The sequence below is a fragment of the Bos indicus x Bos taurus genome, chromosome 2, assembly GCF_003369695.1.
Source record: "Bos indicus x Bos taurus breed Angus x Brahman F1 hybrid chromosome 2, Bos_hybrid_MaternalHap_v2.0, whole genome shotgun sequence".
Classification (NCBI taxonomy): domain Eukaryota; kingdom Metazoa; phylum Chordata; class Mammalia; order Artiodactyla; family Bovidae; genus Bos; species Bos indicus x Bos taurus.
Window position 1 is genome coordinate 64,977,020 of NC_040077.1, and position 24,131 is coordinate 65,001,150.

General features: G+C 44.4%; 1 protein-coding gene across 1 annotated transcript in view; it reads right to left on the reverse strand.

The window, feature by feature from the left end:
* GPR39 (G protein-coupled receptor 39) overlaps positions 1-24,131 on the reverse strand; it is a 260,953-nt gene that overhangs the window by 102,182 nt on the left and 134,640 nt on the right. The gene's annotated exons all lie outside the window — the stretch shown is intronic.

The following is a 24,131-nucleotide window of genomic DNA, read 5'->3' on the forward strand; positions in this document are numbered from 1 at the left end:
ATCCCCACAAAGGCAGGATGAAAAAATATTAGAACTAAAATGAAAAAAAGATACAAACGTATTTATGAAACAGAAATAGACCCAACAGTCATAGAAAACAAGCCTATGGTTACCAAAGCTGATGGGTGGGGTGCTGGAGGAATAAATTGGGAGTTTGCGACTAGCACTGCACACTATATGTAAAACAGATAACCAACAGGGACCTACTATATGGCACAAGGAACTATATTCAATATTTCATAATAACCTATAAAGGGAAAGAATCTTAGAAAGAATATAGAAATATATATGTATAACTGAATCACTGTACTGTACACTGGAACCTAACACAGCATTGTAAATCAGCTCTCCTTCAAGTAATTAATTTAAAAAATTATGAAAAAATGTAAGTATGGACCAGAAGTAGAGACATTAGAGGGAAGGTGGAATGAAATAAAGAGCCTCCCTTTGGGTAAGACAGAAGTCATGAAGCCTGGAGCTGTTCCAGGCTGCGCGGCAGGCAATCAGGTGTTCATTCGGTTTAAGAACCAGGAATTACCCCATCCCGCCCGTCTGGGTCATCTCAGGGCACCAGGCTGAGTTTCCTGTATGGTGCAGCCACAGCTTCCAGCTGGCTGTTTTCACATGGTAGTGCGTATATTTCAATGCTAAGGGAGGGGATATATGTATACACATGGCTAATTCACAATGTTGTACAGTAGAAACTAACACAATATTGTAAAGCAATTATATTACAACTTAAAAAATGCAGACACACACACACACACACAAAGAATGATGAAAACAGGGAGTTTCCTGGTGGTTCTGTGGCTAGGACTCGGTGCTCCCAATGCAGGGGGCCTGGGTTCTACCTCGGTCCAGGAACTAGATCCCACATGCTGCAACAAAGATCCTGCATGCTGCACAGCCAAATAAATAAATATTTTTTAAAAGGAAATGATGAAAACAAACAAGCAGACAGCACTGTTGGGGAAGGGGAGGTTGTGAAGAACAGCAGAGATGAAGCCTAAATATAGAGGATTAGGTCCCAGGGATGCCAGTGGGCAGTGGGGATGGGGCAACATTTTTAGAGTTTGAGAAGCAAGTGAGGTGCTCATGGATGTGCCAGAAGCAGGCTTCTGGGAGAAGACAGAACCCCAGCAGGAACAGAAGACAGAAGGGACATAGATGGAATAGGGCTGTCAGAGCCTGGATGATGCTGGAGAAGAGAATGTTCAAGAGCCTCACTGAGTCAAGGAGAAGCCAGGAGAAGGGAGTAGGGCATGTAGATGAAACTCCTTCCTTCCAGGAGAAGGAAGAAAATGCTGAGGGGAGGGAGGTGCATGGAGACAGGGCAGGCAGGCTCCCAGGGAGTCTCAGTGAAGCCCCTTAGAACCAACTGGAGACAACAGTCTGATGCCCACATGCCCAGTCCTGCTCTGAAGCCCAAGGCTCCATCTGGGTATGGAGAACTAGTCCCAGAGGAGGACTGGCTCCAGGGTGCTCAGCACTCTGAACTGAGGCCACACTGGATTTTGGGGCTCAGCTCCCAAAGCCAGAGGACCCTGTCCCTGACAGGCCACCCCCCCAAGGCCCCTCTCCAACCAGAGTTACATCCCCAGTGGGGTGCAGCCTCTGGGAAAGTGTGACACCATGGCTCGGCCATGGCCTTGGCATAACCAGCAGCAAGTAGGCAGCAGTGCACCCGTCAAGTCAGCAGCTGGCTGAGCTGGAACCTGGGCTCAGTTACACCGGCCCTGGTACCGGTGCTGACTTAGCAAATCACCCAAATTATTTTGATAGATTCCAGGAGGAGAAAACTACAGGAAAAACCCCAGTGTTTCTCCACTACAGAAACCAACTGTCTCTCTTCTCACTCTTTTTAATTACTTCACCTCTTGCTCACTGCATCATAAACAGAGAGAATCTATCAAGAAATAGTCAAAACTGTCACTTACAAAGATCAAAAACTTACAATATGCAAGATGCTGTGCTGAATCCATTAAAAGAATCACAGCAACAACTTTTCCAGGTGGATGCTAATCCCATTGCACAGACAGTAAAACCAAGGCACACAGTGTGACTGACGCCAAGCACACAGTCAGTAATGAGGACTCAAGCCTGAATTAGCCTGACTCCAGCCAGACTTCCATGGTCAGCATCCACCATACTAAGTACTCAACAATACACATGCCTTCTCCAGGAAGCCTGTCCAGCAAGGTCATTTTGAGGTTCCTCATAGCTGGGTGGGAGGCTTCTTCAGAGCTGGCAGTGCTTCACACTCACAGAGGTGCTGTGAGTGTAGGGCAAGGCATCGTCTCAAAGGCCTCTCTGGACACCTGGGGTCTGGGATCATGGTCTGCTTCTGGCCGAGGCCTGCTAGAAGGCTGGGTGGAACATGCAGCCTTGCAAAGCAAGAAGCCTAGACAACAGGACCTTCTCAATTGACAGATTTAGCAGCTCCATGACATTGTTAAGACCTTGTGGTTAAGTGGTACAGACTCCACCTGCCAATGCAGGAGACACAGGTTCGATTCCTGGTCCAGAAGATCCCACATGCCGAGGCTCAACTAAGCCTGCACACCACAACTGCTCAAGCCCATGTGCCCTAGAGCCCAAGCTCTGCAACATGAGAAGCAACTGCAGCGAGAAGCTCACATGCTGCAACTAGAGAGTAGCCCCCACCCCCCACTTTCACTGCAACTAGAGAAAAGCTCAGGCAGCAAAAAAGACTCAGCACAGCCAAATAAATAAAAAAATTTAAAGACCTAGATTCCTTGTAACATTGTACTTTGTAATTATCACAGAAATATTTTGGCCACCTGACTCGAACAGACAACTCATTGGAAAAGACCCTGATGCTGGGAAAGACTGAAGGCAGGAGGAGAAGAGGATGCCAGAGTATGAGACGGTTGGATGGCACCACCGACTCAATGGACTTGAGTTTGAGCAAACTCTGGGAGATGGTGAAGGACAGGGAAGCCTGGCGTGCTGCAGTCCATGGGGTCACAAAGACTTGGACATGACTTAGCAACGGAAAAATAACAACACGCTCAGGGCATGGATACTCAGTTAGACAGTTGTATGGCTCCAGGCATCTATATCCTCACCCAGCAACTCCAAACACTAGGAAGGAGAAAGGAGAACTGCACTTCTTAAAGGAAGAGGAGACCTTTTTCTCAATCTCTCCCACCCCCATCCCTGAGTTCTCATATGTTTCATTGGCCAAAATGGATGGTTTACCTGAATGTAAATAAACCACTAGCAAGAACTGAAATACTATGATTATATTAGATCTCCAGAGGATCCTTAGAACTACAAACCTCAATCTTGGATGTACATTTTAATCATATGGGAGTTTTTAAGACCCACTCCAGACCAATTAAATCAGAATGTCTGGGAGTGTAACCCAAGTGTCAGCATTGTTTGAAGAATTCCTCGGGAGACTTTAATGAGCAGCCAGGGTAGATAATCACTGTTTGAACTAATCACACATTACCACCTGCTGCTGGGCCAGAGGCCTGAGGAAGTTCTGGGTTCTGCCAGCAGCAAAGAAGATAGAGATGGATGCTGCATGGGTTGCAGTCAGTCCTGGCAAGACTCAGAAGATATAAAACACAGAACAGGAAGATGTTCACAGAAAGGAAAGGGGATTTGAGGGAATGCTGACGGAGAAAAAAAAACATACAACATGATCAGGGAGTATTTGCCTGGGAGGGTAGCACAGTATGTGGGGACCCAGCGTTTATCCTAAGCTCCTTTAGGGTATCACACCACACGGTAATCCTGTGTATCATCCACTCCTCAGGCCCAGCCTCAGCATAGTACTGAGTTTTTTCTCCTTCATCCATGGTACGCTAACAACACTGCACTGGGACGACCCAGAGGGATGGTATGGGGAGGGAGGAGGGAGGAGGGCTCAGGATGGGGAACACATGTATACCTGTGGCGGATTCATTTTGATATTTGGCAAAACTAATACAATTATGTAAAGTTTAAAAATAAAATAAAATTAAAAAAAAAAGATGATGAGCTATGGGGGACGGTAGTGAGAACTTTCGGACACAACTTTCTCTTAATGACAAATAAAAGATCACTGAAAGAAACACTCTGGGTTTGGAGATTTTTCTATGGTCTAACTTTACCTCTGGTCTCCTAGGAAACTCATCTAACTGAATGCACTCATAAAGGCTCTAAATGGGACAAATGCCTCTGTTGATTCACAAGGAGAGTCCTTAAGGAGACTGTGACTTGGGAGATGTTTCTCTATGCTGCTTCTGCTGCTGCTAAGTCGCTTCAGTCATGTCCGACTCTGTGCGACCCCATAGACAGTAGCCCACCAGGCTCCCCCGTCCCTGGGATTCTCCAGGCAAGAACACTGGAGTGGGTTGCCATTTCCTTCTCCAATCCATGAAAGTGAAAAGTGAAAGTGAAGCCGCTCAGTCGAGTCCGACTCTTCGAGACCCCATGGACTGCAGCCCACCAGGCTCCTCCATCCATGGGATTTTCCAGGCAAGAGTACTGGAGTGGGGTGCCATTGCCTTCTCCGATGTTTCTCTATGGTTATCCTTTAACCTTTCCTCTCTCAATATGTCTTATTGACAAATATCAGTGGTAGCAACCCTGTCTGAACACTGGAATCTGGGAAGATTCTAAAATATCCCATTGCCCCCACCAGTACGCAGACCATGAAATCAGAATCTCTAAGGAAACCAAACATGGAACAATGGATTGGTTCCAAATTGGGAAAGGAGTACGTCAAGGCTGTATATTGTCACCCTGCTTATTTAACTTATATGCAGGGTACATCATGTGAAATGAAGGCTAGATGAAGGACAAGCTGGGATCAAGATTGCCAGGAGAAATATCAATAACCTCAGATATGCAGATGACACCCCCCATATGGCAGAAAGTGTAGAGAAACTAAAGAGCCTCTTGATGAAAGTGAAAGAGAGTGAAAAAGCTGGTTCAAAACTAATATTCAAAAAACTAAGATCATGGCATCTGGTCCCATCACTTCATGGCAAATAGATGGGGAAACAATGGAAACAGTGAGAGACTTTATTTTCTTGGGCTTCAAAATCACTGCAGATGGTGACTAGAGCCATGAAATTAAAAGGCTTTTGCCCCTTGGAAGAAAAGCTATGACCAACCTGCTGCTGCTGCTGCTAAGCTGACCAACCTAGACAGCATATTAAAAAGCAGAGATATTACTTTGCTGACAAAGGTCCGTTTGGTCAAAGCTATAGTTTTTCCAGTAGTCATGTGTGGATGTGAGAGTTGGACTACAAAGAAAGCTGAGTGCTGAAGAACTGATATGTTTGAATTGTGGTGTTGGAGAAGACTCTTGAGAGTCCCTTGGACTGCAAGGAGATCCAACCAGTCCATTCTAAAAGAAATCAGTCCTGAATATTCATTGGAAGTACTGATGCTGAAGCTGAAGCTCCAAAACTTCGGCCACCTGATGCAAAGAACTGACTCATTTGAAAAGACCCTAATGCTGGGAAAGATTGAAGGCGGGAGGAGAAGGGGACAATAGAGGATGAGATAGTTGGATGGCATCACTGATTTGATGGACATAAGTTTGAGCAAGCTCCAGGAGTTGGTGATGGGCAGGGAAGCCTGGCATGCCGCAGTCCATGTGGTCGCTGAGAGTCAGATATCACTGAGTGAGTGAACTGAAGTGAAGTAACAATCATAGGCATCAATAGTTTTTAAAGCTCCCCAAACAATTCCAATGTGTAGCCAAAGTTGAGAACCCCTATCCTATGTTCAAGATCCAAGAAAACTTGATCTGAGTATTTTCATTAAAAAAAAAAGTTTCATATGAGAATCCCCATCAGTGAATCATGTAGTTGTTGGAGAATTTACCTCCTGAAGCATTACATTTGTAAGACTGGATGGGGAGTGGTACCACCTGGACCTTTTTTGGACAATGCAAGATGCCTTTTTTCAAAATGATGCTGATAGCTACCAACTTGACATAAGCTACAGAGAGGAGATGAGGTGCAGGAGGGCATCTGTAGCCAACCTACCCATGACAGACACTAATTCAGCTTTGACATCTGTTAATAGGGTAGCATAAAGAAGAAAAAAATTTGAACACAGACTGCAAGAAGGGAGGGAAATGCCATTATCAATGACCCAGAAATTTACAATAATTGAGCCCATTAGTCGCATCCATTTATTATTTGTAATGCCACTTTGCATGTTTCCAGGTAAGGGATGGCCACCTTTAGGGCCAGTTGAGGGTCACTTAGGCAGTTGGGGAACTTGGGGACGTTCATTTGGTGGCAAAGGTGGCTGGGCCCTCATTGTCTACAAGTTTAATTTATAAACTTTTTTAATTTGCTCCTTTCTCTCCAGCACAGATTAATCACTTTCATCCTAGGGCGGAGGCGGCAGGGGAGGGGCGGGGGGCACGGGAGATTCCTGCTCCAGTCACTTTGGGTCAGCTGGGAGGATAAAAAGCTTCATGACAGGTCGAGTTTCCCATCTTCTCATAGCAATGGGTTTTTCTGTCAAAGTAAAAAGTGTTTTAGGGACTGCAGGAGGATGAACTGCAGTCAGGGATCTGACACTTGATGTCAGAATTGCCAGGGAGCTTTTATAAATCCTGATGTGGACACCAGGCTGCATCCCATACCAATTACAGCAGAATCTCTGGAGGTGGAAGCCAGGCCCAGGGTACTTGTTGAAGCCCCCCAGGTGATTTCAATGTACAGCCACGTTTGAGAACCAGTAAGCCAGGGGCGGCTTCTCTGGTGTCTCAGAGTTAAATAATAGTACACACGCAATGCAGGAGATGTGGATTCAGTCCCTAGGTTGGGAAGATCCCCTGGAGAAGGAACTGGCTTCAGTATTCTTGCCTGGGAAATCTCATAGACAGAGAAGCCTGGCAGGCTACAGCCAATGGAGTCGCAGAGAGACAGGACTTAGCAACTAAATAATCCAATCCAATCAAGCCAGGGGTGTGATCCTCAACCCCCCAGGCTACGTTTAGAAGCCCCTGGGAGCTTTTGAATTTACCAATGTCAAAGTCCCCCACTCAGAGACACTCATCTACCTGGCCTGGGGTAAGGACTGAGTGTCAGGATTTTTAAAAGTCCCACAGATAGGATTCTACCAAGCAGAAGAGTTGAGAAGAACAGCTGGAGGGTGGCGGTTGATCACAGATAGACGGTGGTCACCATCACTGTATCCTGGCACAGGTCAGAGTTGGAAGAGGGTCCAGGCTCTGACTTTTCTCTGATGAGCCTGGGACCCTGCTTGCTTTCTGAGCACTCCTGGTGATTCTCACACCCTTGTTCACAAGCAGGGGGATGCAGGGTCTGGCCAGATCTTTTTTTATGAGACATGTGTATCTGAGCAGTTTTGCAGGCCTGAACTTTTATAAGCTGAATGCTAATTTTCAGTGCTAAGAGAAGCATCCATTTGCAAGAATACCATAGCACAGGGGTCCTCACTGCACCCAGTCCATGGACTGCTACTGGTGGGTGGCTTGTTAGGAGCCAGGCCACTCAGCAGGAAGTGAGTGCCCAGGCCAGCAACTGGAGCTTCATCTGTATTTTCAGCCCCTCCCCATCACTCACATTACTGCTCAGCCTCCTGTCAGAGTGTGCATTATGGTGAATTGTATAATTATTTCACTGTACATCACAATGTAATAATAATAGAGATAAAGTGCACAATAAATGTAATACGTTTGAATTATCCCCAAACCATCCCTCCTCCTCTGTGCCCGGTCAGTGGAAAAATTGTCTTCTGTGAAACCGGTTTCTGGTGCCAAAAAGGTTGGGAACTGCTGCCGTGGCAGATAGATCTTTAGTGAAATGAAGAATCCACTTATAGTCACCCAGTCTCAACATTTGGCCTGTTTTCAAACTCCATGTTCTGAGCTAGCGAAGCTTCTTTGTGTCTGTGTTTACAATCCTATGGGCTAAACTCACCTTTTAAAAATGAGCTTCATCTTAACCTCATCTCTGGATTCAGAGAGATCACGGGCACTTCGTGTGGCAGGATTCATTCAACAATGGCAGGGTCAGAGGACGGGACCACATTCTGGGGCCCACACACGCTCTGCCAGGACGTTGTGGAGTGACGCTGCTTCTTCAACAGGGAGACTTTTCACTTGTGTTATGTTCATGTTTCTGTGTAATGATGAGAAATGTCCAAACAACACAAACTGTGGATTTAAGTCTTTTGCCCGAACAATGCAATGAGCTTTCAATTCTGTTTTTCTGTTTTACTGCATAAGCTTGTTAGGAAGTTAGAGATGGATGAATGAATTCATTTTCCACACACTGAGTGCCTACCATGTGCTGGGTATTGGTGCCATGTAAATGGGACATTGTCCCTGCCATCAAGGGGCTCCCTTGGTGGGGACAGAGAAAGGTGGTGGTATGGAGGAAGCCAGGTGTTAGGAGGCTCAGAAAGAACATTTTTCCTAGTCTGGGCAGGGGATCCCAGAAGGCTCTGTGTAAGTGATGACACCTCAATAGGGTTATCAAAGCACAGAGATAACAGTTGACTAGGTGAGGTAGGGGTGGGATAGAGTGGGAGACAGCTCACATTCTGGACAGAGGACCACATCTGTGTACATGCAGAGTGCCTCGGAGATGCCTGGGGAGGTGGATCAGAATGGCCTGGTAAAGGGCCTTTTATGGACCCACACAAGATGGGTCTGGAGAATTAGCCAGGGCCAATCATGGAAGGGGCTTCCCAGATGGCACTAGAGGTAAAGAATCTGCCTGCCAATGCAGGAGACATAAGAGACTCGGGTTCGGTCCCTGGGTCAGGATGATCCCCTGGAGGAGGACATGGCAACCCACTCCAGCATTCTTGCCTGTAGAATCCCATGGACAGAGGAGACTGGTGGGCTACAGTCCATACAGCCATGAAGAGTTATACATGACTGAAGCGACTTAACATGCATGCACACAATCATGAAAGGTCTCCTTATAATATGCCCCCCAAACACTTGCAGAGCACACCAAAGAATTTTTCCAAAGGCAATGGAACATCATTGAAGGATTTGTGAACAGAGGACCAAACATAATCCAATATGAGTTTGAAAGAACATACTTTAGTGGCAGGGTGGAGGATAGATTTGAGGGAGGAGAGACGAAAGCCATGTCTCTTAACCTGGGTCCCACTGCCTGACCTTCTAATGTAATTGGTTTGGGGGGTGTCTGGGCATCAGAATTGTTCAAAGTTCTCCAAGGGATTTGGACATGCAATAGGGGTTGAAAGTCACAGGTGTGTGCAGAGTAGTCAGGCGGAGGCCAAGGCAGTGATCTGGGTAGTGGAAGGAAGGTATTTCATATACTAAGGTAGCAGCTGAAGAGGGCAGAGGACAAGACTACCGCTGATGACACGGGAGGCAAGGAGACGAGACAGGCGTGACTCTCGTCTAGGGTTGAGAAAAGGTGAGTGGAGAGGTATGATTTACCCAGACTGAAACTCTGCAGGAAAAGCAGTTTTTGGAGAGAAGAGAAAGAATCCACTTTTTCAAATATATCAGGTCTATGGGTACAGATTTGGATAACTGTTTAATAACTGCAGTTTATTCATTTTTTTTCCTTTTTTATTGCAGTATAGTTAATTTACAATGTTGTGTTAGTTTCTGGTGTACAGTAAAGTGATTCAGTTTATATTACATATGTGTTATATATATATATATTACACATTCTTTTTCATTAGAGGTTACTGTTGATACAAAGTACTGAATATAGATAGTTCCCTGTGCTACAGAGTAGTGAGGCAGGAGGTAAATGCCCCACTATCCAGGGCAAAGTGATTAGAGATTCATTCCCTATGGATCAAAACTGCAAGATGAGACTAGGAGGGCAATCAAGGAAGGAGGCTGGGCCCTGCTCAGACCACGTGTTTCTTTTCCTGAAGGCAGGAGATCTCCCCAACCACACATGTGGCCTCCTCCTTGGAGGCCAAAGGGGAGCTATGTCAAGGGATGTGCCCCAACCATAAGCCTTTTAGGGAAAATTCACCTTTGCTAAGAGATACGTGCACACACATGGGAGAATCCTGAGATATTCCAAGTATGGACTGAGAACCAGGCACAACAAAATGATTGGCCAAAGGAAACGCAGAAGAAATACCCCATAAAAGTCATTCAAACTGCCACAAGGGCGCAACTCAGTGACTCACTCTCTCCCTGAGTCTGCCCACTTTCATCTTAATAAATACTTTGCTTGCTTCACTACTTTCGGTCTTTGTGGAAATTCTTCCATGCAAAGCCAAAGGGTCAGGGCCTCGTCACTGACCAGGTGGTCTAGTGGCTAGGATCTGGTGCTCTCACTGCCCTGACCCAGCCTCAGTCTCTGGCTGGGAACCCAAGTCCCGCTCCAAGCCACTGCAGGCTGAGGCCACTTGAGATCAGTAAGACCTTATTTAGGAAGAATCAGTGTTTTAAATGTGAGACACATATAAAGATACAACCAATATAGTAATGGGGCTGAAGGGCCGGATTTCTGTCAACAGCATAGAAAGAGCAGTTCAAATCCCATGGGTGGGTGATAAGCCAGTGAAGGATGTTCAGGCTTAGAAGAGAATAAGGCTGCCACCAGGACCCTGGGAAATGTTAACTGGTAAAGACAGAGCACAGGAAGAGGAACCAATAAATGCAGCTGAGAGACTCAAAATGAACCCAGGAGATGGGATCTGGAGAGCCCCCAGGGAGATGCAGCTTCAAGGCACCAGTGAGCAACACTGTAATGTGCTGTGAGGAACAAACAGGACCAGGACTGAAATCCCTGGGTGGGGTTAACTTCAGACAGGCCATGTCAGTGGAGCGGGGAAGGCCAACCCAGATGGTGGCAATTTGCAAAGAATAGATGAAGAGTAGAGAAAGAGAAACAGCAAGTACTGACTTGCTGTTTGAAGAAACCAGGCAGGGAGGGAAGGGTGGGAGATCAGACAGAAGCTAGACGGGGTTCAGGATCAAGGCCATTTTCTCGGTAGGAGTGGAGGTAAGAAAGGAGAGCCCCGAACATGTTTATAGTAGAAGAAACAAAGCTGGGAAGGAAGGGGCGGGAGATACATGGCAGAGGGACTGATGGATGGACGGAGCACCTGTGGGAGGCCACAGGGAAGAGGGGATGTCTTCCACCAGAGAGGAGGGCTCAGCCTTGGGCGGAGGGAGGAACATCCCCACCCAGTAGTTGAGGGGAAAGGAAAAGCAGGAGAAGAGGCAGGTGGGCTCTGGGTGGGGAGAAAGGCCAACCTTAAGAAAAATTCCATCTGATAACCTCTCTTTCCTCTATGAAATTAAAAGGCAGGACTCTGCTGAGGCCATGATGACAGGTGGTGGGTGGGAGATGTGAGGAGAATAGTAAATATTTAGTATCACTGCTGTTGGGACTGGGAGAGGGAGCTGGCTGAGGGTTGCAGGCAGCACTGGGAGCGAAGTGGAGGTTGGGAGTGGCAGAGATGCTCGAACCAGTTTGAAGGTGGGGAAAGCAGAAACTTACCGGGGTGCAGGAATCAGCCCACGGTGACAGGTCCCTGCCCTCACCATTCATCCCTTCCTCCATCCCACCCCCATTTTTACTCCTATGTTCCACACTCACCACCTTCCTGCACAAAGTGTGGGCTCAAGTCAGTATGCTGAGCAACAGGCAGAAACTTGTTGGAAAAGCCTGATCTCAGGTGTCACCCCAGACCTCCTGTAACAAGATCCCCCGGTGACCAGAGTACCCAGTACATTTGAGAACCACTGCCGTCTATGGGGGAGAAGGCAATGGCACCCCACTCCAGTACTCTTGCCTGGAAAATCCCATGGACAGAGGAGCCTGGTAGGCTGCAGTCCATGGGGTCACTAATAGTCGGACATGACTGAGCAACTTCACTTTCACTTTTCACTTTCATGCATTGGAGAAGGAAATGGCAACTCACTCCAGTGTTCTTGCCTGGAGAATCCCAGGGACGGGGGAGCCTGGTGGGCTGCCGTCTATGGGGTCGCACAGAGTCGGACACGACTGAAGCGACTTAGTAGCAGCAGCAGCAGAGCCCTAGTCTTTTCCAGCTATAGTTCTTGTTGCCTTCTGAATACACCATGCAGTGTGTGTGCCTGTCTTGGAACACTGCTCCCTCATGCTTTACAGCCAATAATTTTTCTCCTTTAAGGCTCTATGTCAATCTTATCCTCTCTCTAACTTTTCCCAAGGCCCTGCTGGGAAAAGCTGTTTGCTGCCTCAAATGTAATTCCAGAGCCCTCATCTGAGTGCCTCCATGTTACTCTCATTTATCCTCAGCACCCAGCACAGTACCTGGTACAAAGTCAGTGCTCTGTAAGATGCCTGAGTATTCACTGAATGAAACCAAGGATACGATTCCCAGCTCCACGTCCCAAACCATGTACCTGATGCTTTTCTGCACAGGGAAAGTCATGCCTGTTTTAAAAAATAAATAGCGCTATAAATTAAGCCCCAAATTTCTCACCATGCATTCACCTGTTATGACTCCAAACCCTGGGAAAGCACTGGGTTTGCAGTTTTCTATAAAAATGTAAAAAGCCATATCTCACTCTTAAAAATTACATGCCACATAAAGCTCAGGTCTCAGGTCCCAACCTTGGGCAGGCTCTTTTCCCAAGTGGCTATAAAGAAATGCAATATTTCAAAACCTCAGGAGTTCACCCATTACTTAAGGTTCCAAGTGTGGAAACCCTGAGTTGGAAGCCTATTTTCAAATATAACAAGGGAGGTCAAGTAAATTACAAACATGTGCAGCCTTTCAATCTACTCTGGTTCTTGGGTATGAAAATCAGGTCTTTTAAAACCCCTTTTTTTCTATCCCCTTCCCCTTTTTTCTTTTTTATACCCTTTTCTCCATCCCTTCTGGAGCCTGACATATAGTTGGTGCTTAATAAATGTGCTTCTGATCAATTGAAGAGGACCTATTTCCCTGCTTTACCTTTCACAGCTAACTTGAACCAAGAAATATTAATTGTGTGGCAACTTGCTGAGCCACATGCTAAATGTTTATTTCCTGCTTTCAGATCTTCCCCTACCTTTCCAGATTTTCTTTCCAAACCTGGGATTTATGACTGATCATTACTGCTTAATTCCTGCTGTGCTATTAAAATAACCTGGGAACCCAGGAGCCTCAGGAAGCAGATGGAAAACAGTGAAATCCACCCGCGTACAATTTCAGATCTATCATCTTATTAATCAAGTTAGGCCCTGAAGAAATAACTCTTTTGTCCTTAAACATTTCCAGAAACGCTAGCATTCAGGGTGCTTCCATCCCCACCCCACCCCCAGCTCATTAAGACCTGCCAGTCACACTGTGTAGGAAAGGACTTTCATTTGTGTCATTAATGCCGCCTTACAAAACTGCAAAAATCTAGAAGCTCATGGCAAAAAAGAAAAGCATATGCCATTAAAAATAAGCATTTAAAAGATTCAGAGTCATGGGATCTTTGGTACATCTGCAACAGGTATGTGGATTCCTCCAAATAAGGGAGTGGTGGTGGGGGGTGGGGGTGGGGGGCGGTTAACAGGTGTCTGCTGCCTATGAGGCTCTGTCCTAGCACTTTTCACAGATTATCTCATTATGTCATCACAAAAGACCTGCCAAGTGGCTACTGTTAGTCTCATTTTATAGATGAGGCAACTGAGGCTCAAAGAGGCTAAGAAAACCACCCAGAATAAGATAGTTACTAAGGCTATTCAAGATGGTGCTCCCATAGGGGTCATGGTTAACATGCCTATCTCAAAAGTTATGCCTTTTTTATTGCACTGAATTGGCATGAGTCCTATTTTTTTAGAATCTGCCCTTTATATAACTAAACAACAACAACAAAATGCATTATGGGATACCCTCAAAGGACTTCCTGCCAAAACATCTTATTTCACTTATCTTTCATGGTAAATGAAATTTCCAAATGACTTACTCATTGGGATTATGGCCACTGAAACTCTCTGTTAGGATGACAATGTTTGCTGCAGTGAAGATAATTCCAAATTAGAACTCATTAAATGTTTATTCCCCAGAGAAGGGAATGGCTACCCACTCCAGTTATTCTTGCCTGGAGAATTCCATGGACAGAGGAGACTGGCGGGCTACAGTTCATGGGGTCGCAGAGTCAGACACACCTGAGTGACTAACACTTTCACTTCACAAATGTTAATTAAGCATGTACTTTACCCAAGGCACTATGGTAGATGTTGCAGCAAACATACCAAAAATTCTGTAGCCTCAATAAGCTTACACAGTAAATAGCAATTTTAGATTTAAACAACAGTGTAGTGTGGTAAATAATTGTCACTAGCCCCCCAGAGGGTAAACTGCCCAATAAATTTTCTATGCAATGTGTGTAGACCCTCAGACATTATATGAATAACGCTTAACAGATATCCTGGCAGCTCAAAATATGAATTTCACTGAAGCAACTCCTGTCACCCACCCTGAGGAAAGGAGTCTTGGGAGGCCAGAAAGAGCTCTGATGCGGAGTCTCTGTGAGGCTGAGCTTGAGAGCAGAAGGCCTGGAGCACTCATTAGAACTGACTGTACAGGTTGGGGCAGGATGCAGAGGGGAAGACTCTGAAGAGTCTCATTTTGCATTTACCTTTGCACATAGAGCTGTCCATACAATTACATTCTGTCACTCTGGCTACCTCAAAAAACCTCAGGCTAAGAAGGACGAACATTAAGCTTGGCACTGACAGCCTTAGCATGCAAAGGACTGGCTACCAAAATCCTCTGGCCATTTCCAGCCCACCTGGACCACAGGTTTCTCAGAATCTCAAGACAGAGGAAAGACCTTGCTTCTAGCAGCGGTCCCCACCACCAGGATCTAATGTCTGATGATCTGAGGTGGAGCTGATATGAAAATAATAGAAATAAAGTGCCCAGTAAGTATAGAGTGCTTGAATCATCTTTGAAAACTTCCCCCACTCCCCGGTCTGTGGAAATATTGTCTTCCACAAAACTGATGTCTGGTGCCAAAAAGGTTGGGGACTACTGGCTTAGAGCCAGTGATGTGCTGGAGTGTAAAATCTATTAAATAGATAATATATTAAAAATAGATTATTGTTAATTTATTAATCTGATGTAATAATCTATTATTATTACCTCAATCTATAATAATCTGTTAATCCAGTGTGTAATAATCTATTATTATTACATCTAATGCCTGATGTAATAACAATAGAAATAAAGTACACAATAAATGTAATATACTTGAATCATCCTAAAACCATCTCCTACTCTCCAGTCTGTGGAAAAATTGTCTTCCACAAAACCAATCTCTGGTGCCAAAAAGATCAGGGACTACTGGCTTAGCGCCAGGGATGTGCTGGAGTTGACGTGCCCCATCGAGGGAGAGTCAGTAGATTCAGGTGATAATCAGCCATGATAGGAGCATTTACACTACAGAAATTGGCAAGTTACACATCAAAGCTGCTTCTTTTTTGTGGAGAATTTGCCAGCTCACCACTGCTTAGAGCTGTCCATATACCGTCATCTCTCTGATTTGTATAATGACATTAACTCAGCAAGCCTCAAGTTAAGATGATATGCTAGCATTGAAACATGTATATTATCATATGTGAAATATATTATATTATCATGTGTATTATGATTTCATAACATGATATGAAATCATATCATATTATCATATGTTAAATATCATATGTATATTATCATATGTAAGATCACCAGTCCAGGTTCGATGCATGAGACAGGGTGCTCAGAGCTGGTGCACTGGGATGACCCTGAGGGATGGGATGCGGAGGGAGGTGGGAAGGGGGTTCAGGATGGGGAACACATGTATACCCATGGCTGATTCATGTCAATGTATGGCTAAAACCACTACAATATTGTAAAGTAATTAGCCTCCAATTAAAATAAATAAATTAATTTTAAAAATAAATTTATATGAACTATATATAAAGTCTATATGAACATTTTTTTAAAAAATGATATGCATAATGAATTTCACCATTTGGTATTTAGCTCTAAGAGACCAAGGATGTATTTGCTTTCTAGCTGCTTTTCTTAAAGCATCACTAGCATCTCTAGTGGAGAAGGCAATGGCACCCCACTCCAGTACTCTTGCCTGGAAAATCCCATGGACAGAGGAGCCTGGTAGGCTGCAGTCCATGGGGTCGGGAAGAGTGGGACACGACTGAGCGACTTCACTTTCACTTTTCACTTTCATGGATTGGAGAAGGAAATGGCAACTCACTCCAGTGTTCTTGCCTGGAGAATCCCAGAGATGGGGAGCCTGGTGGGCTGCCGTCTATGGGGTCGCACAGAGTCAGACACGACTGAATCGACTTAGCAGCAGTAGCATCTCTAGACAAATTAGATCAGTGCTTGTCAAAGTGTGAGCCTGGATGGGGAGCATCACAGTCACCTGTGAACTTGTTAGAAAGCAAACTGTCGCTCCTCACTGCAGACCTACTGAATCTGGATCCTTAGGGATGCCCAGGTTTATTAAGCCCTCCAAGTGACTGTAATGCACACTCAGGTTTGAGACATGGAACAAGAGTACGCTCTCCCCAAACAGTAAAACCAACCTTTGGCTTTTACCATTTATATACTGTGTGCACAATGTACAGGCTTATACTGTGCAATGAGCAAATTATCAGGTACCTGCTAAGTACCACATGTGCACTATAGAACACCTGTGTCACAGTCAGCCTTCGGGGTGGCTTCCAGGGTACCTCCTTATTTTGTCTCCTCCCATAGTGAAGCATCAGGGGTCTGTGTGACCAGCAAAGTGCTCAGAAATTCTCATGTGTGACTTTGGAAGCCAGATCATAAAAAGCGTAGTTTTCACTGTGGTCTCCTGGGTACGTACTCTGGGGAGACCCAGCCACTCTAAGGAAGTGAGTCTTGGGAGGCCAGAAATGGCTTTGATGAGGACAGTCACCATGCTCTGAGGACAGTTGAGTAGACCAAGGTCCGTCCACTCAAGGCTATGGTTTTTCCAGCGGTCATGTACGGATGTGAGAGTTGGACTGTGAAGAAGGCTGAGTGCTGAAGAATTGATGCTTTTGAACTGAGGTGTTGGAGAAGACTCTTGAGAGTCCCTTGGACTGCAAGGAGATCCAGCCAGTCCATTCTGAAGGAGATCAGCCCTGGGATTTCTTTGGAAGGAATAATGCTAAAGCTGAAACTCTAGTACTTTGGCCATGCGAAGAGTTGACTCATTGGGAAAGACTCTGATGCTGGGAGGGATTGGGGGCAGAAGGAGAAGGGGATGACAGAGGATGAGATGGCTGGATGGCATCACTGGCTTGATGGACATGAGTTTGAGTGAACTCCAGGAGTTGGTGATGGAAAGGAGTCCTGGCGTGTTGCGATTCATGGGGTCGCAAAGAGTTGGACACGACTGAGCAACTGAACTGAAACTGAACTGAACTGATGGAGAAGCCCATAAGAATAGCATAGACACTGAGAGCTGGCACCAATGCCAGCTATGTGAGCAAACCCCCTGGCAGTGGACCATCCACTGCTGCTAAGTCGCTTCAGTCATGTCCAACTCTGTGCGACCCCATAGATGGCAGCCCACCAGGCTCCCCCATCCCTGGGATTCTCCAGGCAAGAACACTGGAGTGGGTTGCCATTTCCTTCTCCAATGCATGAAAGTGAAAAGTGAAAGTGAAGACAAATTTTCATTTGATTGTAGCCCCAGCTGACATACAACTGCAGTCTCATGAGATACCTGAGCCAAAACCACCCAACCAAGCAGCCCCTCACAAATCCTGACCCACAGAAACTGTGAATGTTAAGGCACTAAGTTTTGGGGTAATTTGTTACAGAGCGATAGATAACTAATACATACTGTACTAAAAGTGCTTGAGAGTAGTCACACAGGGATGGTTTGACTGGTACAAAGTTGTACGAAACAAGGTCTTTCTCAAAAAGAACCTCCATACTTACGGGGGAGATGAGAGGAGGAGAAGGGGACAACAGAGGATGAGATGGCTGGATGGCATCACTGACTCGATGGACGTGAGTCTGAGTGAACTCCGGGAGTTGGTGATGGACAGGGAGGCCTGGTGTGCTGCGATTCATGGGGTCACAAAGAGTCGGACACGACTGAGTGACTGAACTGAACTGAACTGAGATACATATGCACTAAAAGTAATTTTTTAGCTTATTATTAAGAAATCATAAGTCTATTCGGGAAATGCACATGCAAATACTTTGAAAAATGAGTTATGCTGTAAAGTTAAGTTTTCCAGCCCCTATTAAGCCTCAGGACAGCATTTTAATCTGTCTCCTTTCTTATTAAACTGTATCCTTCCTCCGCTTTTTAAGCACAGCGAATACAAAGTGATTGTTATTGATAAGGTACGGGATTGTTGTGAAAACCAGGGCACACAAGATGTCATTTAGATGTCAGTGCAGAAAACCAGGGACCCAGAGCTGCATGTCAGTGGCTGCCTTCAGCATACTCAGGAGACTAACAGACAAGACCAGCTTCTGGTTTTTAGAATCTTCATAAATCGCTCATTTATTCCTCACCACAAACTCACAACTGTCACATATTCCTAATGAAAAAACTGCAGCTTGGAGCAGATAAGTGAGGTCACCCAGCTAATAAGTGACCTGAAACTACTGTCTGACACTAAACCCAAGCATGTGGCCTCCACCGAACTCTCACTGTCTTCAGAAGGTCTCCGGTGTCAGCTTGTGTAATATAATATTTTAAGGTAACACATGTTCCCTGTGCAAAATCCCTAAGGTATAAAAAGTTAGGGTCCCCAGCCAACCCCTGGTTTTCTTCCCTGGAGACCACTGCTGCAACTAGGTCCTCATGTGTCCACCTAGAGAGGTTCTATTTAGCGTCTATCTTGATCCTCTCTGTCCCAGGGGCTGAGGACAACAGAGCAGTGTCAGAACCCTGGGCCATGAGGGAAACACTGTCCTCCACCAGCATGAACGAGCCCATCTCCAGAGGCTTCCTCACCCTCCAGGATAGGATGCTATTTGCTCTGGCAACGACTGCCTTCTGGCTCCATCATGCCAACATTCTCCAAGGCCAATGCACTGCCAGCAGCAAGGCTTCTGATGTCACCAGTTGGTGACTCTCCTTCATGCCCAGTGCCATTTTTATTCATACACCCTAAGGGACTCACCCTCCCTGCCTCAAGAGTCTGCTCAGGGGTATCAGAGAGAGTTTATGTCAATGCCTGCCAGGTCTTTATCAGAAAACAACACAGCAATTTAAACCAGGTGGGGACTTCCCTGGTGGTCCAGTGATTAGGACTTTGTGCTTCCACTGAAGGGGGCATGGGTTTGATCCTTGGTTGGAGAACTAAGATCCCACACACTGTGAGGCACAGCCAAAAAAAAAATCAATGTAAAAAAATTAATTAAAATAAAATTTTTGTAAAAAGATACTCCAGGTAACATGGACTTGTGTTCCAGGTCTCTGAACTTGAGCAACATCAGTCCAGCTCTCTGACCCTCATGCTGGGCTCACCCTAGAGGGCCAACCGAGTCAGGGAGGACATCTGTGCCTGTTTCTGTATCCCGTGGGCTCCTCAGGGACCCACCCTTCAGCTGGGTTTTTGATGTGACAGCTCAAGTCTGAAGGGACCTGGAAGCAGAATTCCCTCTCAGACTGAAGGACTCAGTTTGCTTGTTCTTAAAGCTTTCAACTGATTGCACAAGGCCCACTCTATTAGGGGGTGGTCTTGTTTATTCATGGCACCCACTGGGGAAGCACCCCTTGAGGTTCTGTGTTTCTTCCCATTTCTCTCCTTTGCTGGGCACCTGACATGTAGCAAATGCTCCTTCAAGACTTCTGAAAATCTTTCTACATACATTCTAGCATTCTCCTGAAGGCCATGCCTCCTTTATTTTAGCTTGTAACTTATCTTGCTCTCTTATTTATAACTCTCTTCTAAAGCTATAACAAACCTTACCTATTGATTATGTTTATTGTCTGGTTCTCTTATAACTCTCTTCTAAAGCTATTACAAACCTTACCTATTGATTATGTTTATTGTCTGGTTCTCTCTGATGGCCAATTTTGTGTGTCCACTTAGGCCACAGTACTCGGATATTTGGTCAAACACCAATCCACACATCACTGTGAACACATTTTCAAAATGAGATTCACATTCTTGGCAGCACTATTTACAATAGCCAAGACATGGAAACAACCCAAGTGCCCTGACTGATATAAGAAGATGTGTATATGCACAATGGAGTATTACTCAACCATGAAAAATACTGCCATTGACAGTGGATGGACCTAGAGATGGTCATACTAATGAAGTAAGTCAGGCAGAGAAAGACAAATATCATATGGTATCATTTATTTGTGGAATTCAAGAAATAACATAAATGCATTTATATTCAGAACAGAAACAGACTCACAGACATAGAAAACAAATGTAAAGTTAACAAAAGGGAATGAGAGAGAGGGAGGGTAAGTTAGGAAAATGGTATTAATAGATACAAACTTATTTTATATACAAAATAGATAAGGAATAAGGATTTACTTCACAACACAAGGAACTATATTTAATATCTTATAACAACCTATAATGAAAATGATCTGGAAAAAGTAGTTATAAATAACTGAATCACTTGTTGTATACCTGAAACTAACACCATATTGTAAATCAACTATACCTCAATTAAAAATGAGATTAATATTTCCATAAGTAAACTTCGAGTAAATCAGATTCTCCCCTATAACATGGGTGGGCCTTGTGCAATCAGTTGAAAGCTTTAAGAACAAGCAAACTGAAGTCCTTCAGTCTGAGAGGGAATTCTGCCTCCAGGTCCCTTCAGACTTGAGCTGTCACATCAAAAACCCAGCCAAGGTATCCAGCCTGCCAGGTACCTGCAGATTTCAGACTCACCATATCCCACAATCACCTGAGCCTTGAAATAGATGTGTGTGTGTGTGTGTGTGTGTGTGTGTATGTACACATTATTTGCTCTATTTCTCTGAAGAACCCTAATATATTTCCCTAGACCTGCACCCCTAAATGCAAACTCCACAAGGGCAAAATCCTTTTCTTCAGTTTCTTTTAAAATTTTATTTCACTGTGATAAGAACAGTTGATATGAGATCTCCCTGCTTACTAAATATTTATGTGTACAATCCATTATTGGGAACCACAGGGACAATGATGTATAGTGGATGTCTAGACTAACTCATCTTTGCTTCACTGAAACATCATGCCTGTTCTTTAGTAACTGCCCATTTCCCCTTTTCCTCAGCTCCTAAAACCACCAACTATTCCACTCTTTGCTTCTCTGACTGTTGTAAGTATCTCATGTGAGTGGGATCATGCAGCATTTGCCTTTCTGTGGCCAATTTCACGTAGTATAAAGTCCTCAACCTTCATCCATGTTTGCTGCACATAGAGTAGAATTTCTCTCTTTTATAAGGCTGAATAATATTCCACTGTGTGTATACACCACAATTTGTCTTTTCCCCTGTCCAGAAACTTTCTCTTGTTTTTTGACTGATGCTGACTGAGGTGCCTAGAAGAGAGCCAGGCCCACACAGCTGACCTTGAACAACATGACGGTTAGGGGTGCCCACCCTCCATGCGATCAAAAATCTGCATATCAGTTGATCCATGCAGTTTGGATCCATGCTGTTCAAGACCCAACTGTAGCTGTGCTTAAGTACCTGCTGAATGAGCTCTGAAAACTGTGACGTGTCATTGATAGGTTACTGTCATTTGACCTAACAGAATTCTAGACACAGTCATTTAAGAATTATGTCTTTTATATCATGAAACATAACAACCTGTCTAGTATTTACATGTGATGAATTTTTCATAAAATTTCTCCTTTAATCTAGGTTTAGATGTTGAACTACATGTCAGGTACAAAGTTTTCTAGACATTTATTGTTCCTCAGGTTGAGCTGTATAAATATCTGGCAATGGAATTGCTTTGTTACCCTCAGAAAAGCCTTTGGTACAAAAGTAATCTTCCACTAAAGGTATAAAAATATTACAGAATCAGACATTAAAAAAAAACTGCCCTCACATCAAGCTTGTACTCTGAAAGTATATACATGTGGAGAGTTTTAGGGTGATATGAACTATTTACAGCTATTTCCTTCTCCCTTAGTATTAGAAAGCTCAGATTATATGCCCAGCTCTAGGCAATGGATCATGATTGGTCTAAGTCAGCTAAGGCCATCCTGTTCTCCATTTTCACAACTTTTTGCATCATGGCCCAATTCTAGACAATGATATTCCAGCAGAAAACTTCTTGGGCACTCCTGGGAAAGTGTTTTCTCCCCTAGTACCAAGGAAGATGAAGTTGGCTCCACCTCTTCCTCTTTCTTGCTGCATCAAATGCAAACATGATGGCTGGAATTGCAGCAGTCATCTTGTGACCACGAGGAAAAGGCCAAGAGACTCAGACATCAGTTCCTAACATCACTGAACCGTTGAACCAAAGCCAAAGCTTCCTACATCCAGACTCTCTGTTATATTAGAAAAAGGAAACTATATTTCTTCAAGCAACTTTGGTTAGGTTTTCTGTTTCTTGAAGCCAAAAGCATTCCTATAACAATACTGATGGCAATATACTACATCCACCGAGCTTATTGAAACTGAATGTGTAGCCAGTGCTCTTCCTCCACGTAAACCAGAAAAAATTGCTACAGTAGATCTTTCAATGCTTTAACAAAGCTTCATTTCTAAAAATTATACTTGGTAAAATCTAGGATAAATGTTGGAAAAGTTCAGCAAAACAAGCCAGCCTAGTCAGCATTATAAAAATATTCTGGATGGAAATGTAGCTTGGTATAATAATGGAACGATCACTGATACATGAATCAGAAATCATCAATTCAAGCTCTAAGTACTCTTAATTACTCCTAATGTTATTATTATCTTAGGCAAGTCTCTATTCTTCTATAGGCCTCATTTTTCATCTATGCAATGAAGGAGTTAAACTGGATAACCCATGAGTCCCCTTTAGATATGATATTCTGCTTAAACTGTAAACTGAAATAAATTATCTTTAAAAACACATAAAGTTCTTCTGTGGCTTCCTCATTTGCTGGCTCCTTTACAGCTGCAATAGCTGATACTCTAACGCCTTGCATCAGTCCAAAAGAACAAATACGCCTGCATTTGTCATAAATATGTACAGTCTTTTCAAAGTGCTTTGAAAGGAAGTGGAGGCAACTCAAACCATGCAAACACAGAGTCCAGGTGTTTCTTTCAAAAGGAAGGTACCTCCCATGATACAGTGCTGTCTGTCAGTATCCAAACACTGAGGTCTGCCATCTTCCAAAACTGCTGGATCATGGATGCACTGATTGAACATTCCCCTATATTCACCCATGTCATGTTAGCTACTTATCCAGTTTCTTTTCTCAAAATTAATATAATCTTTCTGTGTTTTTGCCTTGATCTTTCACCAAGGTAAGATTAAACTCTCTTCAATGGATGTCTTTCTCAGTACTTCACCCTGTGATGTGTTGCTTTCATACTCATTAATGGCCAGGCTGCAGTGTTATTCCATGATTTAGCTTGTGTGCTGCGTGGTGAATTCTGAATGAGGCAACTGGTGGGCTCAATAATTTGGTGGGCTTTCAGGAGGATACCCAGAAGTCTTTTTATCTCCCTCACCAACTCACACAGATCCATCTACATGCATGAGGCCTGACAAAGCAGCAGTACAGAGATGCAGGAGCTGTTACAGGCAGAGTCTGAAGGCTGCGGAATAAGAAAGCAAAAGGGTAACTGCTGATCTTAGGAGCCTACAGTCAAGTGCCTACAGATGCACACACTGTGTACTGTCCTAAAGGGTTAAAAGGTAGCACAGAAGCCTGCACACGGCACCCCAAGCCCTGAGGCAGAAAGTGAAGAGGACCTAGAGCCTCTGGATGAAGGTGAAAGAGGAAAGTGAAAAAGCTGGCTTAACACTCAACAATCAAAAACCTAAGATCATGGCATCCAGTCCTAACACAAGGGGAAAAAGTGGAAGCAGAGACAGACTTATTTCCTTGGAATCCAAAATCACCATGGACAGTGACTGGAGACATGAAATTAAAAGTGCTACTTAGAACGAAAGTTATGACAAACCCAGGTAGCAAAGACATCACTTTGCCGACCAAAGTCCTCATCTAGTCAAAGGTATGGTTTTTCCAGTAGTCATGTATGGATGTGAGAGTTGAAC